General features: G+C 44.6%; 1 protein-coding gene and 1 long non-coding RNA gene across 5 annotated transcripts in view; both read right to left on the reverse strand.

The window, feature by feature from the left end:
- The window catches only part of CXXC5 (CXXC finger protein 5), a 64,745-nt gene that overhangs the window by 35,530 nt on the left and 2,772 nt on the right, over positions 1–26,443 (reverse strand). The gene's annotated exons all lie outside the window — the stretch shown is intronic.
- LOC310681784 lies at positions 9,191–15,789 on the reverse strand. The gene is made up of 2 exons (XR_014513617.1): positions 9,841–15,789; positions 9,191–9,479 (listed from the first exon to the last, which is right to left on the reverse strand). It is a non-coding gene; the product is annotated as an uncharacterized lncRNA (long non-coding RNA).

Consider the following 26,443-nt stretch of genomic DNA (forward strand, 5'->3'; position numbering starts at 1 on the left):
TGAAAGAATTCAGATGTAACATCGTTGATTATCTAACAAAAAATATGCAACCTGTCCGTGGCTTTCATACCATAAGATTGGAAAGTAGCCCATTTCACACCAATATTGAAACAGTGTTCTGGGGAAAGCCAGGAAATCACAGATCCATGCACCTGATGTGCTTCGCAAGTAAATTGGTAAAAAGCACCACTAAAGTTTTTTTTAAAAACAAAAACAAAAAAAAACAGTGTTTGAAGAGAAATCAACAGGACTTCTACTATGGGATGCATGGTCCAACTAACATTTTTTAATTGTCTGAAGGGGTTCTCAAGCATGTCCATCAGCTCACCTCTATCTATATAGTCTTGAACTTCTCTAATCTTTTCGATGAGGTTCCTCACCAGAACTTGCTGAATAAACAGGATGACTTATCTTATGGACTGACACTTGATCAAAGAAACAGGAAACAGAGGGTGGAAATAAATGGACAGTTCTTGCAACATAAGCTTTGCAGTCCCCAAGAGTTATACTGGAATTATAGTGGTACCTCGAGTTACAAACACCTCCGGTTACAAACGCTTCAGGTTACAAACTCTGCTAACCTGGAAGAGTTACCTCGAGTTGAGAACTTTGCCCCAGGATGAGAACGGAAATCGTGTGCCGGCAGCGCAGCGGCAGCAAGAGGCCCCATTAGTGAAAGCACGCCTCTTATTAAGAACAGTTTCAGGTTAAGAACGGACCTCCGGAACGAATTAAGTTTGTAACTAGAGGTACCACTGTACTACACATGTTCTATCAGCTCTGTGAGTTGCCATCATGGATGGCCTTTGACACTCCAGAGATATATATTTCAGGCAGAGCAAGCCAGGACAATGCAGCTTGTTTGCTCTGCTCAGCTGGGGGTTGCGAAGGCGCCTGCCTCCCAGCTGAGCCTTAAACTGTGCTGGGGATCACTCATCTGGGGGCAGGAGCAGTTTAAAGAAGCCGAGGGAGGAACAAGCTGCATTGGCCCCGCATTCCAGCCTGCCCCTCCATATGAGGGGCAGAGCGATGTCAGTTTCACCCAGCAGCAGATCACAGGTGAAAGCACTGCTGCTCCAGTGAAGAAACCTTGAAGAAACGCTGGCATTGGGGAGCCACACTAGTGCCGCCAGGGTTATGCCAATGTAACCCTGGCAAACCTCCATTAGCAGAGGAGCCAGACTTGGGCAGAACTGGGAAAGGAGGAGGTTGGTAACCTCAACTCCCTCACATAACAGTCCTGTCTCCGGGGACTGCATAACATGACTCCAGCAAGGAAGAGTCACATCAATTATTTCCCTTCAGAGCCCAAAATAACGTCCCCATCGCTTCCCACGCAGCCACAACTGAACTTAAGATTTCATCAAATTATTATTATTATTATTATTATATTTATTTATATCCCACCTTTTGCCCAGGTTGGGACTCAAAGAGGCTCACACAAATGAGTGAGCAGCAGTGATAAAATACAAAAAGCTAAAAGCATATAAAAGATAATTGCCAAAAAGTAATTCAACTCTTAATAGAATTAAAACAATATTAAACACAAATCTAGTAAAATACAGATAATAATAAAAACAGCACTAGTAAAGCCCTTTCCTTAATGCAAACTCTGTAGTTGGTCACAGCTCAGCCTGCAATATATAAACCCCAGACAGGTAAACCAAATCGCATGTAATCAGTAAATAAACATGTTAAAAAATAGCAAGTGAGACTGTGTTGGGCTACATCACTGGCCTCATGCCTAGAGCGCACAAAGGGGAACTCTGGTGAAAAGGGACTTTGTACAAACAGCCTGGCTTGAGATCAATGTGCTCTTCCAACACTTGTGAACACTGATTTTTCTAAAGCCTGTAAGGCAGGATGGAGAAGCTCCATCCTGTAGACCCAATGACGACCTACATGGGTTGCAATTTGTCCTAAGAAGCTGCTTTCGCCAAGCCACACCCAGAGGCAGCCCAATGCAGTTTGGCACCTGAGGCAAAGCACAAAATGGCGTCCTCCTCTCTGCCAGAGAAGGGTTCAGTGAAGATCTGCAAGTACGGAAGAAAGATCCACACTGAGGTCTGCTGTACCTGTGGTCCTGCTGCATGAGGCAGTTGCCTCACCTTGCCTCATAGGTAGCCAGCCCTGCCCACACCTGCTGATATCCACTATGAGGCAGGCAAGAACATGGCTTCATAATGGGGCTTGCTAACAAAGCTGTCTGGAGTCAACTGTGAGCTCCACTGAAACTGGCTGCACATCAAGAACTTTCTAGTGCAGCTGAGGAGACAGCACAGCTCTTTCAAGCACCAACATCACCCAGTTGTGAGCAACTGTGCTTTCCAAATACTATGGAAGCACCTGCAAGGGTTTTAAAAGTACCAACGATCAGCTGATCACCAGTGGTTGCAAAGGGTTGTGCATTTGCCATAAACCATGAGGTTAAAGGAAAATGAGTTGCCTGACGTCATTGTACTGTCAAGTGATTGACAGGCTGATGGTGCTGTCAATCTGTCAAAGTTGGCCCATGGGTGGAGGAGTATACCATCCCCGCTGCAAGGCTTACAGATCTTGAAGTCCTGAGACACAAAACAGTGAACAGGAATGTCCCCAGGACTCCTGCAAACTGGGTGGAAGGACTAGCATTCCACACAGGTAAGCAAGCAGGGAGCATTCAATATGCATAATACACAGGACAGTGACTCAATACTGTACGGTGGTATCATTCTTTAAGAACAGCTTAGTTTATGAACAACTTGGATTAAGTACACTGCAAACCCAGAAGTACAGTGGTACTTTGGGTTAAGAACGTAATTCATTCCAGAGGTCTGTTCTTAACCTGAAACTGTTCTTAACCTGAAACACCACTTTAGCTAATGGGGCCTCCTGCTGCCACCGCACTGCCGAAGCATGATTTCTGTTCTCATTCTGAAGCAAAGTTCTTAACCCGAGGTAATATTTCTGGGTTAGCGGAGTCTGTAACCTGAAGTGTATGTAACCCGAGGTACCACTGTAGGTGTTTTGGTTTGTGAACTTTGCCTTGGAAGCATAACATGTTCCACTTCCTTTTGAGTGTGTTCCATTAGGAAATTGAGTCCCCAGTTGCTATGGGAAAGCACACCTTGGTTTAAGAACACTTTGGTTTAAGAATGGACTTCCAGAACAGATTAAGCTTGTAAACCAAGGTACTACTGGATATAGAAAAGTGGGAAGGGAGCTGTTGGGCATAAAATATATAACATGCAAGAAAACGACAGACTAGTCACTGAACAGTCATAGACAACAGCTCATATACACTCCACTAACTGCAGGGACCATGATCTTTTGAAAACAATGAGCATGTTCAATGTCAACATTCCTGAGAAGCCCAGGGCTGCATTACAGTTACTTGGGCTTAGCCTGAAGTAAAAGAGACGGTCTCCTCTTCAGCGCTCTCCAAGATGGTTCAGAGCACTCTCTTTAGAGCACTTAGCTCTCCATTCCATCCATATAGACATCCACATTACAAAACCACACAAAATTGCATTATTGGTCCAAAGTTGAAGATACCAGCAAGATACCTTTCTGATATTAGTGGACGCAGAATTATCAATGTTATTATTAGCTTTCTCCATTTGCTGCCGATGTGGCAGAATGGGAAGGGTGCAGCTATTTTCATATGGTGGAATTCAATGCCAGTCCTCCTCAGAGTACACCCATTGATGGGCATTACTAATTAGGCTCATTAATTTCAACCTCTGTGTAGTAGCTCTTGGCTGAATAAAAACCATCCTGGTAGATTCTGAAGACCTTTCCGTTCATGGCACTTTTTATGAACAAATTATTGGATTTTAAGGATGGCTGGCAAGCTATGAAGGAGCCTAGGGTATGTACATCCTTCTGCCAAACTAGAATCTGTAGTAAATGAAGACAGCAAAAAGTTGGACTACAATGACCAACACTGCAGCAGCATCCCAGTGAGAGTTCATACATGCCTAAATTTCCAATTCAGAGCTGGCCAGTTGTCATTTTTTTAAAAAATACTAATATGAGCAGTCTATCATGAAAAGGTTCTTATGAGGATCTGTTGGTGGCGGTGCCCAACTTCTGGATAAATTGTTTGTCTGTGGCAGGTCAGAGAGTTTTGTGAGAAGGCTGGCTAGACTGGCCACAGTGTGTGTTAAGTGCTGTCTGCATGCCAAAAGGAGCTCAGGAAGACTGCTTACAGGTCAGAAGCAGCAACTGCAGAGAGTCTTCAACAAAATCTTAAGCTCTTCTAAATAGGACTTTGTGCACCCTCCACTGTTCCTTTAATCTTCATCAATGGTATGTCTTAGACTATGCCATTGTCCTTGGTGCACTTGTGGGCTATGATGAAAGCAACAAAGGAAAAATAGACATGATGCTTTTAGAATAATTTAAACTGAAAAGCAACTTGTCTCTTCAGCAGTTCAAGTGGCTCCAGTGAGAACCTCAAACACCAGAGGGATGGCAAATGCATGGGACCAAAATGGAAAGGTACTGGGGAACGGTTCAAGTTGTTTCCCTGCTATACGGGTATAGGGTAAGACAATGTGTGGTTCTAAACAACAAAGAAGCCAAAGCAGTGGTTCTCAATGGAAGAAACTTTATAAGCAGTGGTCTGCAACCAGATGCCCATACCATCTCTTTTCTTTAAGTTTGGTTGTGTTTATGTGGTTTCCTCTCAAACAAGAATATCCAGATTTGTCTCCCCAGTGATAATCAGAAATAAGACTTGTACAGAAGCAGTGATTGCATTAATTGACTGCTGAGAGGGCACACATTTCTAACAAATCAGAAAGATGTTTTCCAAACGGCATCAGAGCTTCATCAATGGGAATTGCACGTTCCAGAGAAGTATTTTGATGCAGCACCACAGAAAGTCAGTAAGGCTACAATCCTATCCACACTAACCTAAAAGTATTCCCCACTGAAGACAATGGGACTTGCTTCCAAGTAAATGATGGTCAGAAATGTCTTTGCATGCATGGTTATCCAGAGTGTACCCAAATCCTGAGAGCCATCTGAGTGCTAATTGTTTAGAGAGGAGGCAGATTAAGACCAAAGTGTATGTACGGATTGTGTTTACTAAGGACATAGATGTAAGGAACATGATCATTCCTAAGTAGTACAGCAAAAAAATGAGCCAGTGAGCATGTTTATTCTTAATTCAATAAAGAGACGAAAAAGTTGGAGCAGGGGTCAGCAACCTTTCTCAGCCGTGGGCCGATCCACCGTCCCTCAGACCACAGGGTGGGCCGGACTATATTTTTGGGGGGAAATGAATCAATTCCTATGCCCCACAAATAACCCAAAGGTGCGTTTTTAATAAAAGAACACATTCTACTCATGTAAAAACATGCTGATTCCCGGACTGTCCACAGGCCAGATTGAGAAGGCGATTGGGCCGCATCCGCCCCCAGGCCTTAGGCTGCCTACCCCTGAGTTAGAGCAACTAGCACACAAGGCAATGGAAGCCAACAGACTTTCAAACTATTCAGAGTCTGTAGATAGCCAAAATGTGAAGGAGGATGAAGAGAGCAGAATGGAACAGATGGAGTTATAAAATATAGCACTGATGATTCTCGACACTTAAATCCAGTAAAAACCAAACACGTCTCAATGCTGAATGCCTCTTCTGTATAATGGGTCCAAATATGTTTGTGTTGTTTGGCTGATCTGCAGAAGTTCCACTCACTCTACATACTACCATCGTCCTAGTTGACCAGGATACTGAGATGCAACTCATAAGAACATATGCTGGATCAGGCCAATGACCCATCTAGACCCGCATCCTGTTCTGAGAGTAGCCAGCCAAACACCTGTGCGAAACCTGCAAGCAGGACGCAAGCTCCAGAGCCCTCTGAACACACAAGGCTCCACCTCTGAGTTTTTTATTTGTGCCTTCAAAATAAGTTCACAAAGGTTACTGGTCTGTCACATTGTTTTACACATAGGCACAAACCCATTAGTCATTTGTGGTCTTTGAAAAACTAGAAAGCAGCTTTTTGTGAAAGCAGCTACAGTAAAAACAAAAACAAAAATGCAACTGGCTACAAAACCACTATTTTTTCACTCCTGGTTTAGAGATCACTGTGAAAGTTGGCTGCTGTTTTTTTTCTTCTAAATGTGCAGCTCTATAATGTTGCAATGCCTGACATAAAAAATGCTTCAGGGCACATGTTTTGCCTGATTTGCACACCAAGTCACTGAATGCGCACTTTAAAAAGGCAAGACTAATGTAAGACACAACTCATTTCGTAATTGTAACACAGAGAGAAACAAGTACTGTATAAATAGCAATAGGGAAGAAAACCTTTCCTGAGGAGTCAAACTGTGAGCCTGTATTCGGAATGCTTTGCATACTTCTGGTTATCAGATTATAGCTGAAGAAAGTACAGCAATGACACCCATGGCCAGCAGTCATTCACTGAAGCCACACTTACTAGGTCAAAGGTTCCCAAAAAGAACAGGCACAACAGCGACAGGATGAGCACACTCCTAAAAGAAACCCCACCATTCCAGTTCTACAATACTGTGTGGATTCAGCGTAATAGATGGAGTCTGGAACACAACCCTCTCAATCCTGCTGTGTCAATTCAAGGAACAAGCAGCGGATCCTTAGCTTGGAATCTACTTGGACCTCCACAGGTGAAAGGCAACAATGACTGAGAGAAGAACAAAAAAGTACTTTCCTACTGTTAGGATGAGAAGCCAAACTAACAAGTTATCCACCTTTGGCTAAACACACTATCTGGGAGAATCCATGTAATTATTAGCAACTTAAGTCAACAGACTACTGATTCAATGGAATTAAGCTAAGTCTGCCTTTTCAATTTTGCAAACACTCATGAAACTTTGAGTTCAAATTTTTGCTGCTCCATTCACACAACTGCTTCGGTCCAGGGGAGCTTGCAGCCCTGCTTGACACACAGATCACATGAAGCCTTGAGCATAAATTCATCAGCCTGGGGCAGCTGTGGCTTCTAATTAGCCAATGTTGACTTTTGGCCATGCTTTCATGGGCTGAGGCAGTCATGCAACCACCAACAGGCACACAGAGAATCCTGTTTTGATGTTTAAACACAAGCATTCCAGAAAGGCCATAGCAAATGTCACAACCCAGTCCACATTAACACTGACTGACAGTCGTTGGAGCCTGTGACAGCACAGCAGTAAGGGAAGGCGGGCCGATTAAAACCCATGGCCCACAAATTACACCATGTGACTGCCTAGCAGAACCAGCCAAATGCATCCACCATTTTTACTGCCCTCATTCTTCAACAACTGCTCAGGGAAATTTTCCTTTAGCTTGTTCTGATCTTTCTCTCTGGAAAGATTCAGGCCAGAGGCATAATTTAAAGTTGACTATCTAAACTGTAAACAATATACCCACCTTCAGCAGGAAACAAAAGTCTGCCAATATCCCATCAGAAGTCTGCTCAAAAGAAATGAAATCATACTTTACAGTTGCTGTATCTAGGACTACCAAATTTGGGAAGCACAAGTTGTCTGATATGCAATGTTAAAGGTAAAGGGACCCCTGACCAGTCATGACTGACTCTGGTTTACACATAGGCACACAAACCCATTTCGCTTTATTGGCCGAGGGAGCCGGCCTTTGTCTGTAGACAGCTTCCGGGTCATGTGGCCAGCATGACTAAGCCGCTTCTGGTGAACCAGAGCAGCGCACGGAAACGCCGTTTACCTTCCCGCCGGAGTGGTACCTATTTATCTACTTGCCCTCTGACGTGCTTTCGAAATGCTAGGTTGGCAGGAGCAAGGACCGAGCAACGGGAGCTCACCCTGTCACAGGCATTCGAACCGCCAACCTTCTGCTCGGCAAGTCCTAGGCTCTGTGGTTTAACCCACAGCGCCACCCGTGTCCAGATATGCAATGTTATGGATATGCAAATTGTGGATTTATGAAGCAGACATCTGGGCAGAGCAATCCTAACCCCTACTCTGTGGTGTAGGGATAGGATGCTGCGGAATGTCCCCTCCAGGGCAGGAATGGCCAAACTTGGCCCTCCAGCTGTTTTGGGACTACAACTCCCATCATCACTAGCTAACATGACCAGTGGTCAGAGATGATGGGAATTGTAGTCCTAAAACAGCTGGAGGGCCAAGTTTGGCCATGCCTGCTCTAGGGGCTCCGCTGGTGGTGTGGACCTCCACTCAGGTGCTGCTGCACCCACTGAAAAGTCTAGTTAACCTAAAGCCCCAAAGAAGAGCATTACACTGCCTAGAATTGGTGTGCTACACACACACACACACATACGCACACACTCCCCTAAAATGCTGGAATAGATTATAGGGCTGCTGTGGAAAATCTGCTATTCCACATCACCCCAGCCCCAGTTAGGATTGCTTCCTTAATTATTAGCATGATGAACTTCCAGTATTTCCAACAGTTGCTTTACCTGTGCAGCAAAAAGAATCAGGACTGCCGCCCACCCTTCAACAAATACGTCTGAGTGAGCCAGCCAGTCAGCCATTGAACACTCCACAGTTTTGGTCCTAAGGCAGCTTTTTGAAAAATGAAAAATGAGGCAGCTTTTTGAAAAATGAAAATACTATACAACCATTTTAAAGGGATTCCTTGCTCCACCCACTAATTTCCTTTGGGAATCTGTTGGGGGAATGAAAGGAGGGAGCTCTTGAGCTTGTCTAAACACACACACCCCTTGTCTGCTAAGAGATTAGCACTGCGGCGGTGCAGCAGGCATCCCTATTGAATCCCAAGAGACCCGCACTGTGACAGATGCTGGCCGCTGTCACAGAATTAATGTGTCAGAAGATGCTGGGGACCTTAAATGACTCAAATTTATGGGCTTTTCCATCGGCTGGCCATTTTTCAGGGTTGGAAAAGTCAACTAGATCCTGAAACGAACCCCAACATCCTTCTCCAAGAGGGCTGCAATGCGTGCCATAAAGGAGCTGAACTCGACGCCCCTTGCTATTTGAAGTCCAATTCACTTCAATGTGGAAGTAAGCACATCTTTAATTTTTTTCCTCCCCTTAATTAAAAGTGATTTGGTAAGATCCAGTATTCAACACAGAGAGAAATTCTGCTGAAATCATTGGACTCTGAATATGACTTAGTACAGTATCACCCATAAATAGTGGCCCATGTATTTTTAAAAAACTGGAATAATACTCTATCTATACTTCTACACTTCCTTATTTTTTTTACGCTTCAACATTTCTGGAAATTTTACATTTCTAATTATATCCCAAGTGTCAGACTAGTCCTGATGAACAATCCCAAGTCCCTATTTTGCAAGCAGAAATTACTTCAATGTTCTTAGAAGCATTTAAAATAGTCACCCTATTCCCATAATTGCTCTAACAGCAAAATCTGGGGATTCTGGTTACAAACTTGAGGGTCGAGATGAGCAGAGGGATGGAATGAGCAGTGCACTGCCATTTTCAGAGACACAAAGTGAGGGCATGTTTTAAACTTATATTGGTGAAACATGTGCAAGCTTTCACTGTACAGTGGTGCCTCGCAAGACGAAAAGAATCCGTTCCGGGAGTCTTTTCGTCTTGCGGTTTCTTCGTCTTGCAAAGCAAGCCCATTGGCGGATTAGCGCTATTGACAGTTTAAGGGCTAAAAACGGCTTTTTTAGGGGTGGGGGATTAGCGGTTTTGCTGCTAAAATGCTTTTAGCAGCTTAGCAATTCAGAATAAGGGGTTTTGGAGCAAAAAAAATAATTCTTTTTTTTTTCCGTCATTTTTCATCTTGCGAAGCAAGCCCATAGGGAAATTCGTCTTGCGAAGCGCCTCTGCAGACGGAAAACCCTTTCGTCTTGCGGGTTTTCCGTCTTGCGAGGCATTCGTCTTGCGGGGCACCACTGTGTATGGAACCCTTCAAAGGCAGAACAAACCACCGATTCTCAGCAATACAGAAAACCAACTTTCTTGCATACTTGTTGAAGACAGACAGTCAGCAGTTCACAAAATTTTTACTGTAGCATCAAACTGGCATGGAGGGCAGTAGACACATCTCTAGCAAGAGGGAAAGGACCAAGTTGTCAAAAACTAGCTGTGGCCTCTTAGCAGGGGTTGTGACATGGCAATGGCTGCTAGGGACTTTGCACTGCTGAAAATCAGACCCACAGCAACTTAGCCCTGCCTTGCCTGTGAACGCCTAGGCAGATGCTCTTGGTTGGAAAAGTTTATATATCGATAGAGTTGGCATGCCTGTCAATTGACCAGTCAAATACTGTTGTCAAGGGGCATCGATTATAAAATGCAATCAAATATTGTCAAACAGTCAATGTAGTTGCCAGGCTGGAAGCTTCATGTAGAGAGTTCTGTGCCACTGCGGGAACAAGTCTTCCTAACTACTAAGCAATGGGAAAGACTCAGAATATTGACTTGGGGTTTGTTTGTTTGTTTGTTTGTTTGTTTGCTTGCTTGCTTGCTTGCTTGCTTGCTTAACTTTTTCCATGGATTCACATGGATTGTTTCTGATTTTATTATTTATTTATTTGTTGCTCTCTGGATTCATTAAGCAGCTCAACTGAGCTAAAGGGGTTGTGTGAAATATTTGGGGGGGGGGTGTGGATGAGGTGGAAATGAGACTTAATGAACCATGTGACACAGAAAATCCGTTTTGCAAGCAAACAAGCCTGGACTTCTCATGTTGCTGTTTCAGAAATAGAGATGAGTCATGTGACTTACAGCCCCATCCTTACAGTGTAAGTACCACAGAATATGTTCCAAACAAGTTTTCTTAAAATCATACAATCAGAAGCATCCCTCAGTTCTGCTGCAGATAAGATCTGGTTTCAGGTATTTGGTTGTGATGTATGTCAATGTTTGTTCACTCTTTCATGGCAGAGGTACTATGGCATTGTAACATCCATGACAGGCACAAATTCAGGAGATTTGACTTTCCCTATCTGCACGTTGGGAAAAGACAGTTTCACTTCTGCCTGTTCTGCAGCTGCGAAAGGCACAGGCCCTTTGACAACAAATACAGTAGAAACTCTGGCTGAAATTCCATTCTCAGTATACCTGTGACTTTTATGTGAGTACTCACTTATGCAGCTATTCCCATATTGCCATTTTAAACAAGGGAATGGCTTGTATAACAGGGAAATTGCTCCCCAAGGAATAACCTGAAAGATGACAATTCCACAGTGTGGATCAAACTCAATCCTCTGTTAAGTTTCTCTTCAGATCATTGTCGCAAGCCAGCTAACTCTGTTAATACCAGCTACTCCAAACATTTCCGTGAAATGCAAGTGTTTGCCATGGCACCAGGCTTCTGGCCTCAAAATCCTTTTATTTGCATAACAACTGTCCACATGCATGGGAGAAAAAGAGCCATTTCCAGCAAGTATCAGGTGGGGGGAGGGAAGCATTCAGAAGATAATTCTTCGGTTGCAAAAGGCAACTATTGTGCTTTTAAATGAAGTTCCACTCTCAAAATGAAAAAGTGATTTTAAAAAGAGCAGGAAGATGAGTTCACTGCTGAGCCATAGGCAGAAACAGTACGAACCCTTTCTGGAGGAAGCTCTCTTAACCTGTTGTTGTTGTTGTGGTTCAAGATGTAAAACTCAACTTCTCCCCAGACCTCCAACAAAACAAACTATCAACAGAACTGCAACTCTTCCGACTCACCTAGTCTTAACCACAAAACCACATTTTCAGCATAGCCCAGAAAACATTTGGAGGATACCAAGTTGGAAAAGCCTGGTCTATTAGAACAAAAACTTGCAGGAGGGATAAAACAGTGGGAAATTCCTTAGCAATAAGGGACTAGCAGGAGGCTGCTGTTTGTGGACGAGCCCAGATATCTTAAAAGTTTGTAAGAACCTGGAGTGGATGTGGGGGAAGAGAATGAAAGACATGAATGAACACCTTGTGGCAAGTCTCTCCCAATGCAAGGATGATGCTGCCATGTGCTCAGACTAATTCTACACACACACAACCACAAAATTTCTTCATTTTCCACACTTCTTGGAAGGCACCAAGTCTTTGCCAGGCTATTTTGTAATCTTTGTAAGTGAACCCCTGTAAGTGCTATATCCTCAATAATGTAAAATTCCCGTATCTTTGTCTGTGGGTCAGCCTGTTTCAATGCCCTCTTCCCTCAGGAACAGGAAAATCCAGTTCAGCACTGCAGAGAACCAGTTGGGGCAGAGTGTGGGGAAAGGGTGAGGACAAATGACTGGGAATGTCCCTTCCCCAGAGCACACAAGTGAAAACAGCTGAACTCCGTATGTGTTGCTTCCTGATCACCTAGCCTTCAACCCCAGGAGGCACAACAGAGAAAAGGCATTCAGTAGGCACCCCATTCCCAGTTTTCCCACTCTAAATTGTCAAAGAGGGCCAGATTTGAGGAAGTGAACACGTGTGAAGACCGACCAAAGTTGACCCTTTTTTTAGGGTTGAAGTTGTTTTTTCAATTTTACCCCAAAGTTGTTGAGCTTTTTTTAGGATTTTGCCACAGGGCCCGGATTTAACCGACCGGCAGGATTAGACCCCTGAAACAGACTGGACATGCCTCCTCTAGTGGCTTCCCCCTTTCTAAACCTATGCTTGTGATATAAAACATGCAATTGAACCCCCACCTTGAAGAGAAAGGGGTGGGTGGGTGAAGAAGAGTTTGGATTTGATATCCCGCTTGTTCACTACCCGAAGGAGTCTCAAAGCGGCTAACATTTTCCTTTCCCTTCCTCCCCCACAATAAACACTCTGTGAGGTGAGGGAGACTGAGAGACTTCAGAGAAGTATGACTAGCCCAAGGTCACCCAGCAGAGGAGGAGCAGAGACGCGAACCCGGTTCACCAGATTATGAGTCCACCGCTCTTAAGCACTACTCCACACTGGGTGTTAATTCTGCATGTCTCAGTGCGTTGGATGCCGAAGCGAATTGGGTGGTCTTAGGCCAGCCACACACTTATTGTAAGGCTAAAATGAGATAATAACCATGGGGGGTATGCTGTGCTAATTCTGCTCAGAATACACCCACTGAAATCAATAAACATGACTCATTTCAGCGCATCTTGAGAGGGCTTTGTGGAAGACCACCGCATGTGACACTGTGAGTTCCTTGAAGGAAGGGAAATCAATGTAGTGGACACTTGTACATGTAACTTGTGTGCAAAGCATGAGAAAGTTAAGCATGCCCTTCATTTTGACTGGATCCTGTTCACTGATGGGCTGTTAGAAGTGGTCTGCTTCTGAATACTAGGCGCTCTTTGCAGGCTTCCCATGGGCATATGGCGGAGAGCAGGAACCTCTGGAGTGATCAAACAGGCAGGCCGTTTTTATGTTCGTATAATAGCAACAAAGCAGCAGGTTCTGCCACTGTTGATTTTCCATGGGCACTGGGGCCAGAAACGAGGAGGAGCAGGGGAGATCCCCCCCCCTCGAAAAGGGCAAAAAAAAAAAAATCCACAATCAAACTTCTGTCAGCCCTGGAGCTGGTATACTTAATTATATCTCCCTTTAGTGTCAATGGGAGGGTTTGGCATTTAAAAATGGAGCGGAAACCATGTTCCCCACCCCTTCCTTCCACCCAGCAGAGCTTAGAAAGTGGTGGCTCCTTCACTCCAGAATCCTATCATCACCAGGATTATTTTGCTTGTTGCTATGGGGCTGGCATATCAGACAGTATGATGCCCAGCTTTGCCATGGAATGTCTCCATCCTTGCTATCGCCCAGCCCTCTCAATCTAGCAATCAAGGACAGCTTGGGGGGGGGGGTCTGAAAAATTATTGTTACTGTTAATAGGTGATGTCCCACATGTTGTTGTTTTTATTAAAATACAATTGTCCTGTTTCCCCATCACTTTTCCAGAATATATGACCGCACACATATTTATTTTGGTTACATCAAAGAAATAAAAAGAAAGAGAGCATCGTTTCTCTCCCAAGCGGTGTAGCATGTTCCTTTTCAGGAAGGGAGGAAAAATTTTACTTGACAGGCAGATGTTTACAAGCTTGAATGATGCAGAGATTTCAGTTCATGCTGTATTCCTATAGGGTTCCAAAATCCACCCCAAATGGAAAAGGGTTTACAGAACAGAGACAAATCAGATGTGACTGTATCTAGTTCTCTGTCTGCAACGCCTAATGAAATTGGCCTTACATTATGACATCAAATGGTTTCCCACTCCAGATGATTGGCTGGCAGGGAAGAACAGAGCGTAGTGATGTCATAACATGAAGTCACATATCGACCTCCACCAAAAGACTTTTTTTTATTCCTTGCAGTGCGGGGGTTGGGTGGAGGGGGCTTCAACTCTTCCGTCATGATACTTGTATTTGTGAATCCACCCATCGGTGCAATATTCCTACAAGCATATAACACCTGTAGTGCTACTGTGCTAATATAGCACTTTTGTGTGGACACAAAACATTGTGATGCAAAGAACCTGGAAGCTGTGAGAGGAAAGAAGAGTTTCATTTGGCTGAGAAAGATATTAACTTTCCACCCACATAATAAAGAATTGCGTTTTTCAGGGAGAAATAATGTGAAGACAGACCTAAAGGGGAAGAGCGCCAGAAGCACCCAACCATCTGAGCCACTTTCCAGGAGTTAAGTCCCCCACAAAAAAACACCTCAGAAGTTGAAGCAGAGGCAGGGGGGGAGAAAGCCTTCGGCATTATATTCTAGTTGAGCAGCAGAGCATGAGTAACTAATGGAGGCTTTTCGTGGTCTGGTGAGTTTAAGCTATGAGCTGAAAGTTTAACTATTAATGAACTAAGGGTGTGTACATACGTACATCAAAAGAAAACTCAGCCACGTTTTTCCACTCATGGGATAAGGCTGGTTTACTCCCACCACTGCTATCTTTTAGATAGATCCATATCTAACACAAATTCCAACACTGACTGGTCACCAATTCCTCACCCTTCCTCCTCAGCGCTGCAGATAGCCTATTTGGTGTTGTTTTTAAAAACATTGGTACAGCTAAAAAACTGTTCAAAAAAATCCCAATCCACTGGACAAAAACGGTAACACTGTCCGAAGTTGGGGGTGCATTTGTGGCATCACAGTCCTCATCCGATTAGCACAGTGCACAGCCAATGGCTGAATAGAAACAGGAACAACTTGCCTGGAGGTGGGGGCGCTTTGTGGGGGGTGCATTTCCAGAGCAGATTGTGGTGTGTGCATGCAATCCTGGAACTGCTTCTGATTCAAAGGTTTGTAAAAGCAAGCCGTCCATTAGCAAAGGAAAAAAAGGAGGGGAAGCAGGCAGACCAGACCAGGTCACTCCAGCTGCCAAGGAACAAAGGAGATCAACTGACCACAGCAGCCTCCGAAGGGGGTGGCTGGCCTGCTCCCTGGGGATTGGGAGTTAGGAGGAGGCTGGCTCCAGCTTACTCAGTGTAAGCCTGGATGTGGCGATTAAAGCATGTGATGAAGTGGCAGCCAGACAAAGCGTGGAAACCTACTGCTGACAGGAAATTCAGATTCTTCTCAGCACAGAAGGCATTTGAATAGCAATCGTAGGAGAAAGCTGGAGAGAATCCATTCTAGAGGCCAAAAAAGCAAAAACACAGGGCAATCTTTAAGTCCCAAGTGCGGCTGTCAAGAAGGAGACCGCAGGTCCTCCTGAATAAAGGCAATTTAAGATGCAAATTACTTTTGGTTCTCAAGCACCAGAGTTTGCACTGAAGTAAAGTTATATCCAGGATCATTTATCTTGCTACAAAGTTTGAGTTTTTTGTTTTTTTAAAAGAAGGTTAACGGGGAAAACTTGATTAATCTGCACCAAAATTATGCATATCTTCTAACTTTGCAAGAGCTTGCGTAACGGGCATGCTGAGCTGAAATCTACTGTATTTCGTATATTTTTTCACAAAATGATGCAAAAAGATTTGAACATTTTTTTTAAAAAGCCCTGCTGGATCAGCACTAAGGACCGGGGGGGGGGGGTGCTTCTGCTGCCCAGGGTGGGCGCATCCCTAAGGGGGGCGGAGGAAGCCCAGCAGAGGAGAGGGGCGGCAGTGCTGCTGCCAACTGTCCTCCACTCCACCCTCAGGTCAGACCTGACCTGGGAGCAGAGCTGCAGTGACGCTCCAGTCGGGTGCAAGGAAGCCGCCTTGGCAACGCCCTTGTGCAGGCAGCCCAGGGGTGACTGTCCACTCTGCGCCCCACAAAGCTGAAGCTGGGTGGGAGGAAGCCACTGAGGGCCTTACCCAGGGGTCAGCAAACTTTTTCAGCAGGGGGCCGGTCCACTGTCCCTCAGACCTTGTGGGGGGGGGGGCAGATGAACGAATTCCTATGTCCCACAAATAACCCAGAGATGCATTTTAAATAAAAGCACACATTCTACTCATGTAAAAACATGACCATCCACGGGCCGAATTTAGAAGGTGATTGGGCTGGATCCGGCCCCCGGGCCTTAGGTTGCCTACTCATGGCCTTATCCTTCATGAATTGGTCTCATCCCCTTGGAAAGCCATCCAACTGGTGGCCATCTCTGCATCTTGCGCTAGCCACCTCCACAGTTTAAATGCCTCCCTATTCACGGTCCAGAATCTTCCAACATTAAACTTTATTGGATGAGCCTCGATTCTAGCATTGTGAAAGGAGAAAAGGCTCACTTTATTTACTTTCTCCCCAACATGCATAATTTTATACATTTCTGTCACGTCTCCTCTTATTCAAAAAGCCGCGTGTATTGTAACCTTCCCTCAAAGGGGTTGCTCCAGCCCCTCGATCATCTCGCTTGCTCCTTTTCTGCCCACTTTCCAGCTCTGCAATGCCTTTTTTTTGTTAGGCGAGGCCACTAGAACCGTGCAGAGTGTTCCATGTTGCACCATAGATGTGCATGGAGGCATGATGATATTGGCAGCTTTATTCTTGGTCCCCTTGCTAACGACTCATTGCATGGAATTCCACTCACCACCACCCCAAAAAATATGTTGGATTGGCACACTATTTTACACTATGCTTACATTTCCACGGAGCCATTCACTATGATGCCAAGGTCCTTTTGCTGGTCAGGCAACAGCAAGACAGAGGTGACCATGGGGAAAGGACAAAGACTGGAGCTGTTTGCAGATAATGGCAGAGAGCCAGATGAATCAACAGCACAAGAGACGGGGGATTCACCACTTTCCCTGCAGGGACTCCTACCACTGAACCACAAACTTACTTTCTTTTTTTAACACTCTCAAGTTTCAAAAGCAGTTGGACAGTTCAGCACTGCGAGATTTTCCTGCAAAACTAATAGAAAACGGAGCGGCTGTGTATGGATTCCAGGACAGCTAGCATTTTTCAAACACAGTTCTGTAACAATGTGGAATAGAAAGGAGGGCTACAGAAACTGGAACAGAAGTGAACTCACTGTTGACGGGTAAATACAAGATTTACCATCCTCCCTGTGTTCTCAAAGCAAAAAGTGAGGACAAGGAGGGGGCATCTGCAAGGGGGCTTAATCCTCCCCCTGCTGCTTTTCCTGACTGGCAAATCTGATCTCAGGACCAGGCTGCAGACAAAAAACAACCAGGAAGGAACAGCTCAGTGGGATGAAGGCTAAACAGCCAAAGCGCCCTTCACTTGGAATGCTGGAAGCAAGCGTAGAATTCCCAATCCCAGGTTTGATGCCAAACAACTAGTTCTGTCCTGTGATGACCAGCAAGGGTCCAAAACTTCTGACAGCCAAGCAAAGAATTCTGGTCAAGAGGACCTTGTCCCTGCCTGGCTGCTCAGCTTCTGCTGCACTTTTGCATGTTCAGTCCTGGAAAGGGTGCCAATATGTTTGCTGGGCAGCCAAGGGACCCAGAGTACTCTGGCAATGCACAAACCAAACAACCGCCCGTCTTCTTCCCACTCCCAACCGTGGAGATGAGGAAGACGGCTGGAGTTTGTCATATCTGCCAGAAGGAGAAAGCACACTGTGCATGGCGAGATGAGCGTAAATGCCAGACTGCATGTACAATTTCACACAGAGAAAGGAAATGAAGATTTGCCATCGCTGGCCAGCCCTCCAGCCTTGCAAGGTAGCTCACCGACAAACGAGTACAGAGGTCATAGGCTGACAATGTACCCCAGAATCACCTGTGGTGCCACAGAGAACTCTGGCATGTACTCAGTTCCTGCTTGGTTGTCAGCCACATCAGAACCAATGCATGAGTCATGTGATGACCTTTGTGATGACCTTTGGTTTTAAGCAAATAATGAATCATGGCTCTCACACCACTTCCAGCCTGGCTGCTGCCCACTGCAAGCTTAAAAGTGGCTCTCAGCGTGCACCCATGAATTCTCCTTCATGTCACTGAATAATCTGGAGCAGACCCTTTCGGTTCATGTCAGGTGCTGACTATTCAGCAGCAGCACACAAGACAGGCCTTCTGGCCTACATAGCATCCTGTGAAATATGACTGTACACCTAAAAACATTTCCCCAGAGATTCCTGTAACATCACCAGTTTTTCTTTGGCCTCCTGCTAAGGCTCTGAAACAATTTTACAAGCAATATGCATGAAGACCAAATAAAGCCGTCCATGTATGCTGAACGTATTGGCAGAAAAGCAACATCCCTTCTTTTTTGAGGTTCTGTGGATTTCAAGTCTCATAATTCTTTTTTTACAATCCCTGTTACACACTGAAAGCTTCTGCTACCTAGGAATGACTCCCAAAATTGTTCCCAACTCTTTTATTTTACAAAGCTTGTCTGAAATTTTGCAAATGTCTATGTTCACATGTGAAAGCTGAGAATGCTTTAGCTCAAAAATAATCTTTCTCCCACTTTTTGAACATACACAGAACAGCAAGAGCTTGCCTATATATGGTTGCAGACATTCACAGGACATTCCTGTGACACCAAATTTCAGAATTTGTAGAGCAAATTTATTTATTGTGCAAATTTCACTTCAAAATAATCCCCAAACTAATAATTTCCTATAGTACCAGAAATAGTATGTACATGTGGTACTAGAAGCAAAGCAAGCTATATTGCCTTTTCCAGTATCCTCTCCTGCAAACAACATAAATTCTAATGATTAAGGCTAATATTTCCCCCCTAACGTGGCAGCTTTTAAGAGAGCTGGCCATCATTACCACCTCAGAAATAGTGCACATGCTTTCAGCTATGCTGTAATAACTCTTTGGTCAGAGTTAGTGATGAAGTAAATGCATGAGGGGCATTAAGGAAACACAAACATCCCCCCCCCCCCACTGCTGTGTGCAGCAGGGGGTCTCCTATACTCATGGAGGCTCCCCACATGGTTAAAAACCCTAAAGTGCCACTGAATCAATCTCAGGCTACTGAACGGTTTGGGAGACAAAAGAAGCCAAATGAAACTGACAACGTAACTCGTCGATGGAAAATCTTTTTTTACAATGCCACAACACTGCAACATACCATGAACCACATCCAAGAGTGCCTTTTGCAGACAGGCACCTGCTAAATGCCTTTTTGTGGGCTTAACTGGGTGAGGAGCAGAGCTCAGTTCCAGGTGTGGAGCTGATGGTCCTCTGGAGCTCTACCTGCCAGGTACATGGGGTTTTTACTCCCAAGCCCTGGAGGGCATCTCCTCTTTACCAACCGTAGCAACAGTGATGGTGAGGAAAGATCCTTGAGAGTGGGCTGAACTTATCATTGAGGATACAATCCCTCCACCCATTCACAAGTGTGTTCCAATATACAGTGCCACACACACACACACACCCTCACACCTCAGGCACATCACAACCATACTGACCACAGCAGCCCCAGAAGGCAAACCACACACATAGTATCACACCTGCCCAAGCCCACCTTGCCAAAACATCACAAAAAATTGACATCCTATATCCTTTTAAACATGTTTATGGGAGGGGATTATTAGTTTTTGTTCTTGTTTGTATTATGTAGTTTGTGTCTTTATTGCATTTTTATGCTGTAAACGGTAAACCTCCTGAAGATCTTCAGATGCAGGGCAGTATACCATTTTAACAATAAATAAATAAAATGCATTAATTAGACATCATTATCACAAGACACACCCTTTAAGAAGTACTGCAAAAAAACCATCCATATGAACCACCAGTCTTAACTTTGCCACAGCTAAAATTCCATGCCTATCATGCTGTCCAAATAAAACTGACTCCTATAAACATCCCTAGAGATACTCTGATGTCATCTGCATTTCCTAACAATCTACTTCAATTTTCCCAACGAAATAGGACTAAATGGCTAAACCTACAAGTAACATTTTCCGTATCTCAAACGCTGAAAGTTTCTGTGGACTTTTTAAATATAGAATATTTTGCGAAAGCAATCTAGTATCCTAAACTTTACACACGGAGATATTACAACCTACAATCCAAATCTCTCTAAGTCAACTTTCAGATATTCCACAAACTCCCCCCATTTTCAAACAAGGGAGCTCTGAAAATCCTTTCAAAATGAAAAGGCATCAGTTCCTCTTGTCTAGTACACCACAAAAGTAGTCTAGGGCATCATCCATACTGTGGCTTGGAGGAACCACAAACCAGCACTTTGTGTCAGTATCTTAAGTGCCCCACTAAGGCTGCAATCCTAAATAAAATAGGGAGCAAGTTCAGGTGAACGCCAATGGGACTTACTTCTCAGCAAACATGGTGAAAAAGATCATCCTGGAGAAGACAAAGCCTTTGGCCGCTGAATGGCCTCAGAGATAAAATCCTGATATTTAAAGATTTTTACAGGATTTTATATACAGTGGTACCCCGCAAGACGAATGCCTCGCAAGACGGAAAACCCGCAAGACGAAAGGGTTTTCAGTCTGCAGAGGCGCTTCGCAAGACGAATTTCCCTATGGGCTTGCTTCGCAAGACGAAAAATAACGAAAAAAATCGATATTATTTTTTTTTGCTCCAAAACCCCTTATTCTGAATCACTAAGCTGCTAAAAGCATTTTAGCAGCAAAACCGCTAATCCCCCCCTAAAAAAGCCGTTTTTAGCCCTTTTTTAGCCAATAGCGCTAATAGCGCTACTCTGTCAATGGGATTGCTTCGCAAGACGAAAAAACCGCAAGACGAAAAGACTCCCGGAACGGATTCTTTTCGTCTTGCGAGGCACCACTGTAATATTTGGAGCCCAAAGATCTTCATACTGAAGACTCTAGGGACTGCACTGAATTCTGATTTTCACTAGTGACTAAAGTTTGCTGTAACTGAGTATTTTTAGGACCACAACAATAATAAAAAATAAATACATTACAAGGACCACACTCGGGTGAACTAGAACAATCCAGAACAGATTACCACAAACTTGAAAACATCTGCATAAGCCTTGGGTCCTTCAGAATACAGAAAGCAGCTTTCTCAGGATACACAAGGTAACTTATTCTGATTCAGGACAGATGACAAAAAGAAAAAAGGCATCCATGCTTTTGGTATTTCCACCACTGTTCCCCTGCCATAGCCAAAACAACCATATCTGTTGACCAAGGCTGAAAGCAGATTCTTGGAAGCAAACATCTCCCGATGCTCCTCAGCCTGCTAATTTCACAAGTCTGCTTGCCAAGCCGCTGCTGCTGCTGCTGCAGCTGGACCAGTCCTGGGGCTTCAGTCATTGTCGGGCTGCAGCAGTTTCTTGCTGGCCAAATTCTGGAATGAGCATATGCAGGCCCAACTGCACCTGGATCAACAAAGCTTATCGTGCCGAGTGCCAAGCTAGCTTAGCGACCGCTCTAGCGCCACGGCCTCAGCACTAATTCCACATTTCGCAACACTGCATCACTCCTCCTCTGCCACAATCGTTCATCGTTTTGTTTTGTCCAGGTTTATCTCCCATTTTCCTTCGCTGCTGCTCCTCTTCACGACTTCCTGCCCAGCTGTGCTCACTCTCCTCTCTGGACAGTGGGCTGATCTTTTTCAAAAATCATAACAATAATAATGTAGGCTATGCAGACAGACAGCTGTGCACCCATATACACAGACACCCATAACTGCTGGAGTGTGCAAAAAAACACGGGAGGGGGACAGCTAGGGAAGCCCAAGGTCAGAAACACAGCTGGTGCCACCGCCAGAGCCACGCAGAGCTCAGGGGGTGGGGATGAACAAAGAATTACATCTCAGCTGCTAGGCATCAGTATGCAATCAGATGCATTTTTCTGGGGGGAAACCTAAAACATTGTCACAGGAAAGAAGCCACAGTGCAATGAGGGATATTCACAATGCTTGTTGCAGACATCATGAAGAGGGCTAACATGGGAAAGTTTATCATCAAGAGCAGGACTCCCAATAAGTTGTTGTGTACCTTAGCAGTGCATGTTAGCATGAAGGGAGGGGGCCATAGTTCAATGGTAAAGCGCATGCTATGCATGCCGAAATCACAACATGGCCAGTGAAGAGGACAGCAGGCCTGGGAAAAACCTACTGTCCAAAGCCTTAGGAATCATTTCCAGTTAGATGAGAAGCACTGGAGTAGACAGACAATTGGTTTGACCCAGTACATAACTTCCTATAAACAACTGGTACATGTAAATGGAGTTCAGCCATTGTGTTAAACCATGGTTTATCATGATGGGAATGAGCCACAGTGATCCTCACACTTGTGCGCTCCCTCCTCCTCCTCCTCTGGTGTAGCTGTGAGGAGGAGAGCAGGGACTTCGCTTCCATTTTAATGGCAGACACACCTTGCCATGTTATCTGTACCTAGACAAACAATGGTTAATCTTAACCATGGTTTATTTGAAAACAAGCAAACTTCAAACCATTCGTTATGGAAGCTCATTTGTTTCAATGAATCATGGTTGAAGTTTAACCGCAATTCAATTCTTAAGTAAAGGAGACTGCACTTAATTGAAAAAACAAGCAAACACTTCCAGTCTTCTCATGGCTGCACTGGAAGAGGAGGAGGAGGAGGGGGAGGAAGGGGGAGAGGGGGTGCCCACATAAGCCAGAGGCTCCCTGTGGCTCATTCCCATCATGATAGTTTGTCTTAATGTCCAAACAAGCTCACTGACAATCCACCCAAGCAGCAGTAATCTCCAAGTACCAAGGCAGGGGTGTCTACTTTTTAAATTCATTGGTGGAAGGGGAACACACATATAAAATATTCTGTATAGTGAAGGTCTTTTTGCTATCAGTACTATTTGCAATCATAACATGTGTATTTTGGCTCAATGGAAACAAAACGTTGCCATCTGACCGATCCACATTTAGAGACTTCAATTTTGTAATGTGTGCTTTGCATTTACAGCACATCAACAACACTCCCAGACAAGTTCATTCATTCAAAGAGCAGTTTTCATTCACATAACTAGAAGCTACATTTAAATCATTCTTCCCATTTACTACATTGATTTCATTCATCCAGTACTTTGAACTGTCATTTTCTCATAACGTACAGTGCTAGCTTTAATGTACAGAAGAAGCAGATTGCCTAGAACCTGAAATATATGGAGAGTAAAGTTCAGCCGCAGTTTTCCCTGACAAAAGGATAATAGGCAGGTTTCCCTGCAGTTTTACTTGCAGAATAATAGACCGCTGAGTTAAGCTATCAATCTTCCTAGAATAGAGGTGGGAAAACTTTTTGGCTCCACAGGCCAGATCCTTATCTGGTACCACCAACTCTGAACCAACTCTGCGGAGTAGGACAGACCGCCTGTCAATCACACATCATTATGACACCACAGGATTGACACCCACACAGCAGCCAGCTGACTTGGAAAACCCTGAGCAAAAGGGCAGGCTTGTGGCTCTCCCACCCACTCAGCTGGTGGGAAGTAGGACCAAAACCTCCTTTCCCTGGCCAAGGCACAAGAAGAAACACACCTTAAGGCTCATGATTGTGCACTGGCAGCTGCGTCTCTGCCGGCCCCATCACTTATGACATCAAGCGTGGGGAAGGTGGGCATCGTTCCCTTGAAATTGTCATGAGATCTTATTTAATCCTAGAGAAATTTGATGTCCCGTGAGATCAAAATTTGTTCACGTTTCTTAATTTTCATGGAACACCAGCAGTCTTTTATTATTATTGATTATTCTCGTTTAATAAATATCCCTTTTAAAAGTACTTGTAGTGAAGGGCAAGAGGCTACATGTGGCCCATATTTATATTTTTATGAGGAGAATTATTTCCTCTAACAGCAGTGTTCTCACATTAAGACAGGGGAAAGCAAGTTACTGGGAGATTGCTTCCCGTGGTCCTGGTGAAGGTTGTTCACCATTCAAAAAACAGGTGCAGATGATTTCTTATGATTCCCTTTCATGTTTGGTAGGTCTTGATAGTTCAAAGCAAAAATTAAAAAATAAGTGTCTAGTGTCTGAAGACTTCTCGAAGCACAAAAGGAAAGAACAGCAGGAATTTCACTTTCAGCTCCAATTTTCTTGGCTTGGGTGACTTAACACAGGCTTTACACAATTATTTTCAGCCATATTTTGCTCCCCAAACCATCCACAAGGCAGGTTTCTGGGAGCAAAAGGTATTCAAGCAGAAGCAAACTGAGGAAACAACAGTCAACTGCTCTCCTTCCATATTTGTAGTTAACTGAGAGATGAATCAGTGGGAAATGATATTTTGTGTGTGCACACACAAGTAAGCATATATTGCCATAAATATATGTTGAAGGGAAATACCACAACTTATTCACACCTACAACTTTCATAACTAATATATTGCATAGGCATTTTCCATTTTAGAAATAATATAAGTAGTTGTTTCTGCTGGGACATCATCACAACCACTGTAGGAAGGCAGCTCAGCTGTGTGGTCTGCTCCAAACAGTAATGCCGTTACCAGGGCTATGGCACCTGTCTGCAAGTCCACCTGGATTTACTCCACCAAGTATCACGCTTGTCTATCAAAACCTCTGAGACTGCCAGAACACTGGCGTCCCTCAGATCTTTTACCTAAAATCTCTGACAGAATCATTTCAGAACTACTAAATTCCAGAGACTACATCAGAAGACACCACCGCTCCCAAATCTCCCAAGAGCTGGCAAGCTTGGATATCTGCAGGCCAGCCAGACAAATGATATCATGCTATTCTACTTTGTTTAAAAGGGCAGCCACTGAGTCGTGGCAATGTCACCTTGACTGAGCCAAGAAGCCTAGAGAATTCATCTCATGCCTGTTAAAGGCCAGGCTGCAGCAGCAGGTCATTTCAGACTTCTTCCTGATGCCACAAGACTGAGCAGGAACAACACCTTAAAGAAATCTGATCATAGTAGCCTTTTCTTAGCAACAGGTGTCTAAGAAGATTCACTTTGGCGGAGGAGAGCTCAGACCAGGGGTCAGCAATCTTTTTCAGCCATGGGCCGGTCCACCGTCCCTCAGACCATGTGGTGGACCGGACTATATTCGGGGGGGGGGGGTAACGAATTCCTATGCCCCACAAATAACCTAGAGATACATTTTAAATAAAAGCACACATTCTACTCATGTAAAAACACGCTGATTCCTGGACCATCCACAGGCCGGACTGAGAAGGCAACTGGGCCGCATCCGGCCCACAGGCCTTAGGTTGCCTGCCCCTGGCCCAGACCCCCCATCACTGACAGCTGGTTCCCAAACATTCTGAATCTTACAGTTCTTTGCTCCCACAATTAGGCTGATTCCTGGGAACTCCAACCATCACTTGTAAAAGATCTTTGGAGCGTTCTGAGAAAGCAGAGCCTTGAACACATTGGACTTCTGATCACAATCTCTCTTTCTATACAATTTTGTTGGTGGTTATGGTCCATAGTATGAGCCACACTTTAAAGACCTGATCACCTGAGCAAAGGAAAAATGTATTAAGAAGCCAAATAAACCAGGAAAAGTGGGAAAGTTATCTCCAGGGCAGTCTTAAAGGGACTGTGACTGGATAAACCACTATGTCTGGCAAGGATTGAAGATGGCATATTGTCTGTCCCAAAAATTCCATCACACCAAGTGATGAAGAAACAGAGTGAATGCAGATGAATATGGATTCCCAAAGGTTGAGTTCACCAGGGACATGCCCTAATATTGTGTCCTTTACTCTCGTAAGAGTGGATAAAGCCATTCAGTTCTGTGGGAAAATATAAGATGCTGCACTGGGGGACACTAGCGATCAGGTCAAAGCACGTCCTCTACTGCTGACACCAGGTGGCCTAGTCCTCACTGGTTGCTAGAAGTATCTGTGTGCACAGTATGTAGAGATCCACTGCCCTTTCCCCACCCACCAAGTCCCCTCCCCAAAGCCAACCACCACATGCCGTAGTGGTGGCTAGTGATTTGGAGGGCTCTGAAAAGAGGATTAGACAAATCCAGAGGCTAAGGCCATCAGTGGCTCTCAGTCATTATGGCTGTGTTCTGCCTCCACTCTTGGAGGCAGAATGTCTCTGAGCACCGGCTGCTGGGAACGGCAAGGGGGGAGAGCACAGCTGCACTCAGGGTCTGCTTGTGGCCCTCCCATGAACGTCCACTTGGCCACTGAGAGAACAGGGTGCTAGATGGGCCAGGGGCCGTATCCGGCAGGGCTCTGCCCGTGTTATGAAGGGGCACTTTGCTTGTGTACAGTATTTGTCACACTCAAATCATGACTACC

Source organism: Podarcis tiliguerta (assembly GCF_965153285.1).
Source record: "Podarcis tiliguerta genome assembly, chromosome: 7".
NCBI classification, from domain to species: domain Eukaryota; kingdom Metazoa; phylum Chordata; class Lepidosauria; order Squamata; family Lacertidae; genus Podarcis; species Podarcis tiliguerta.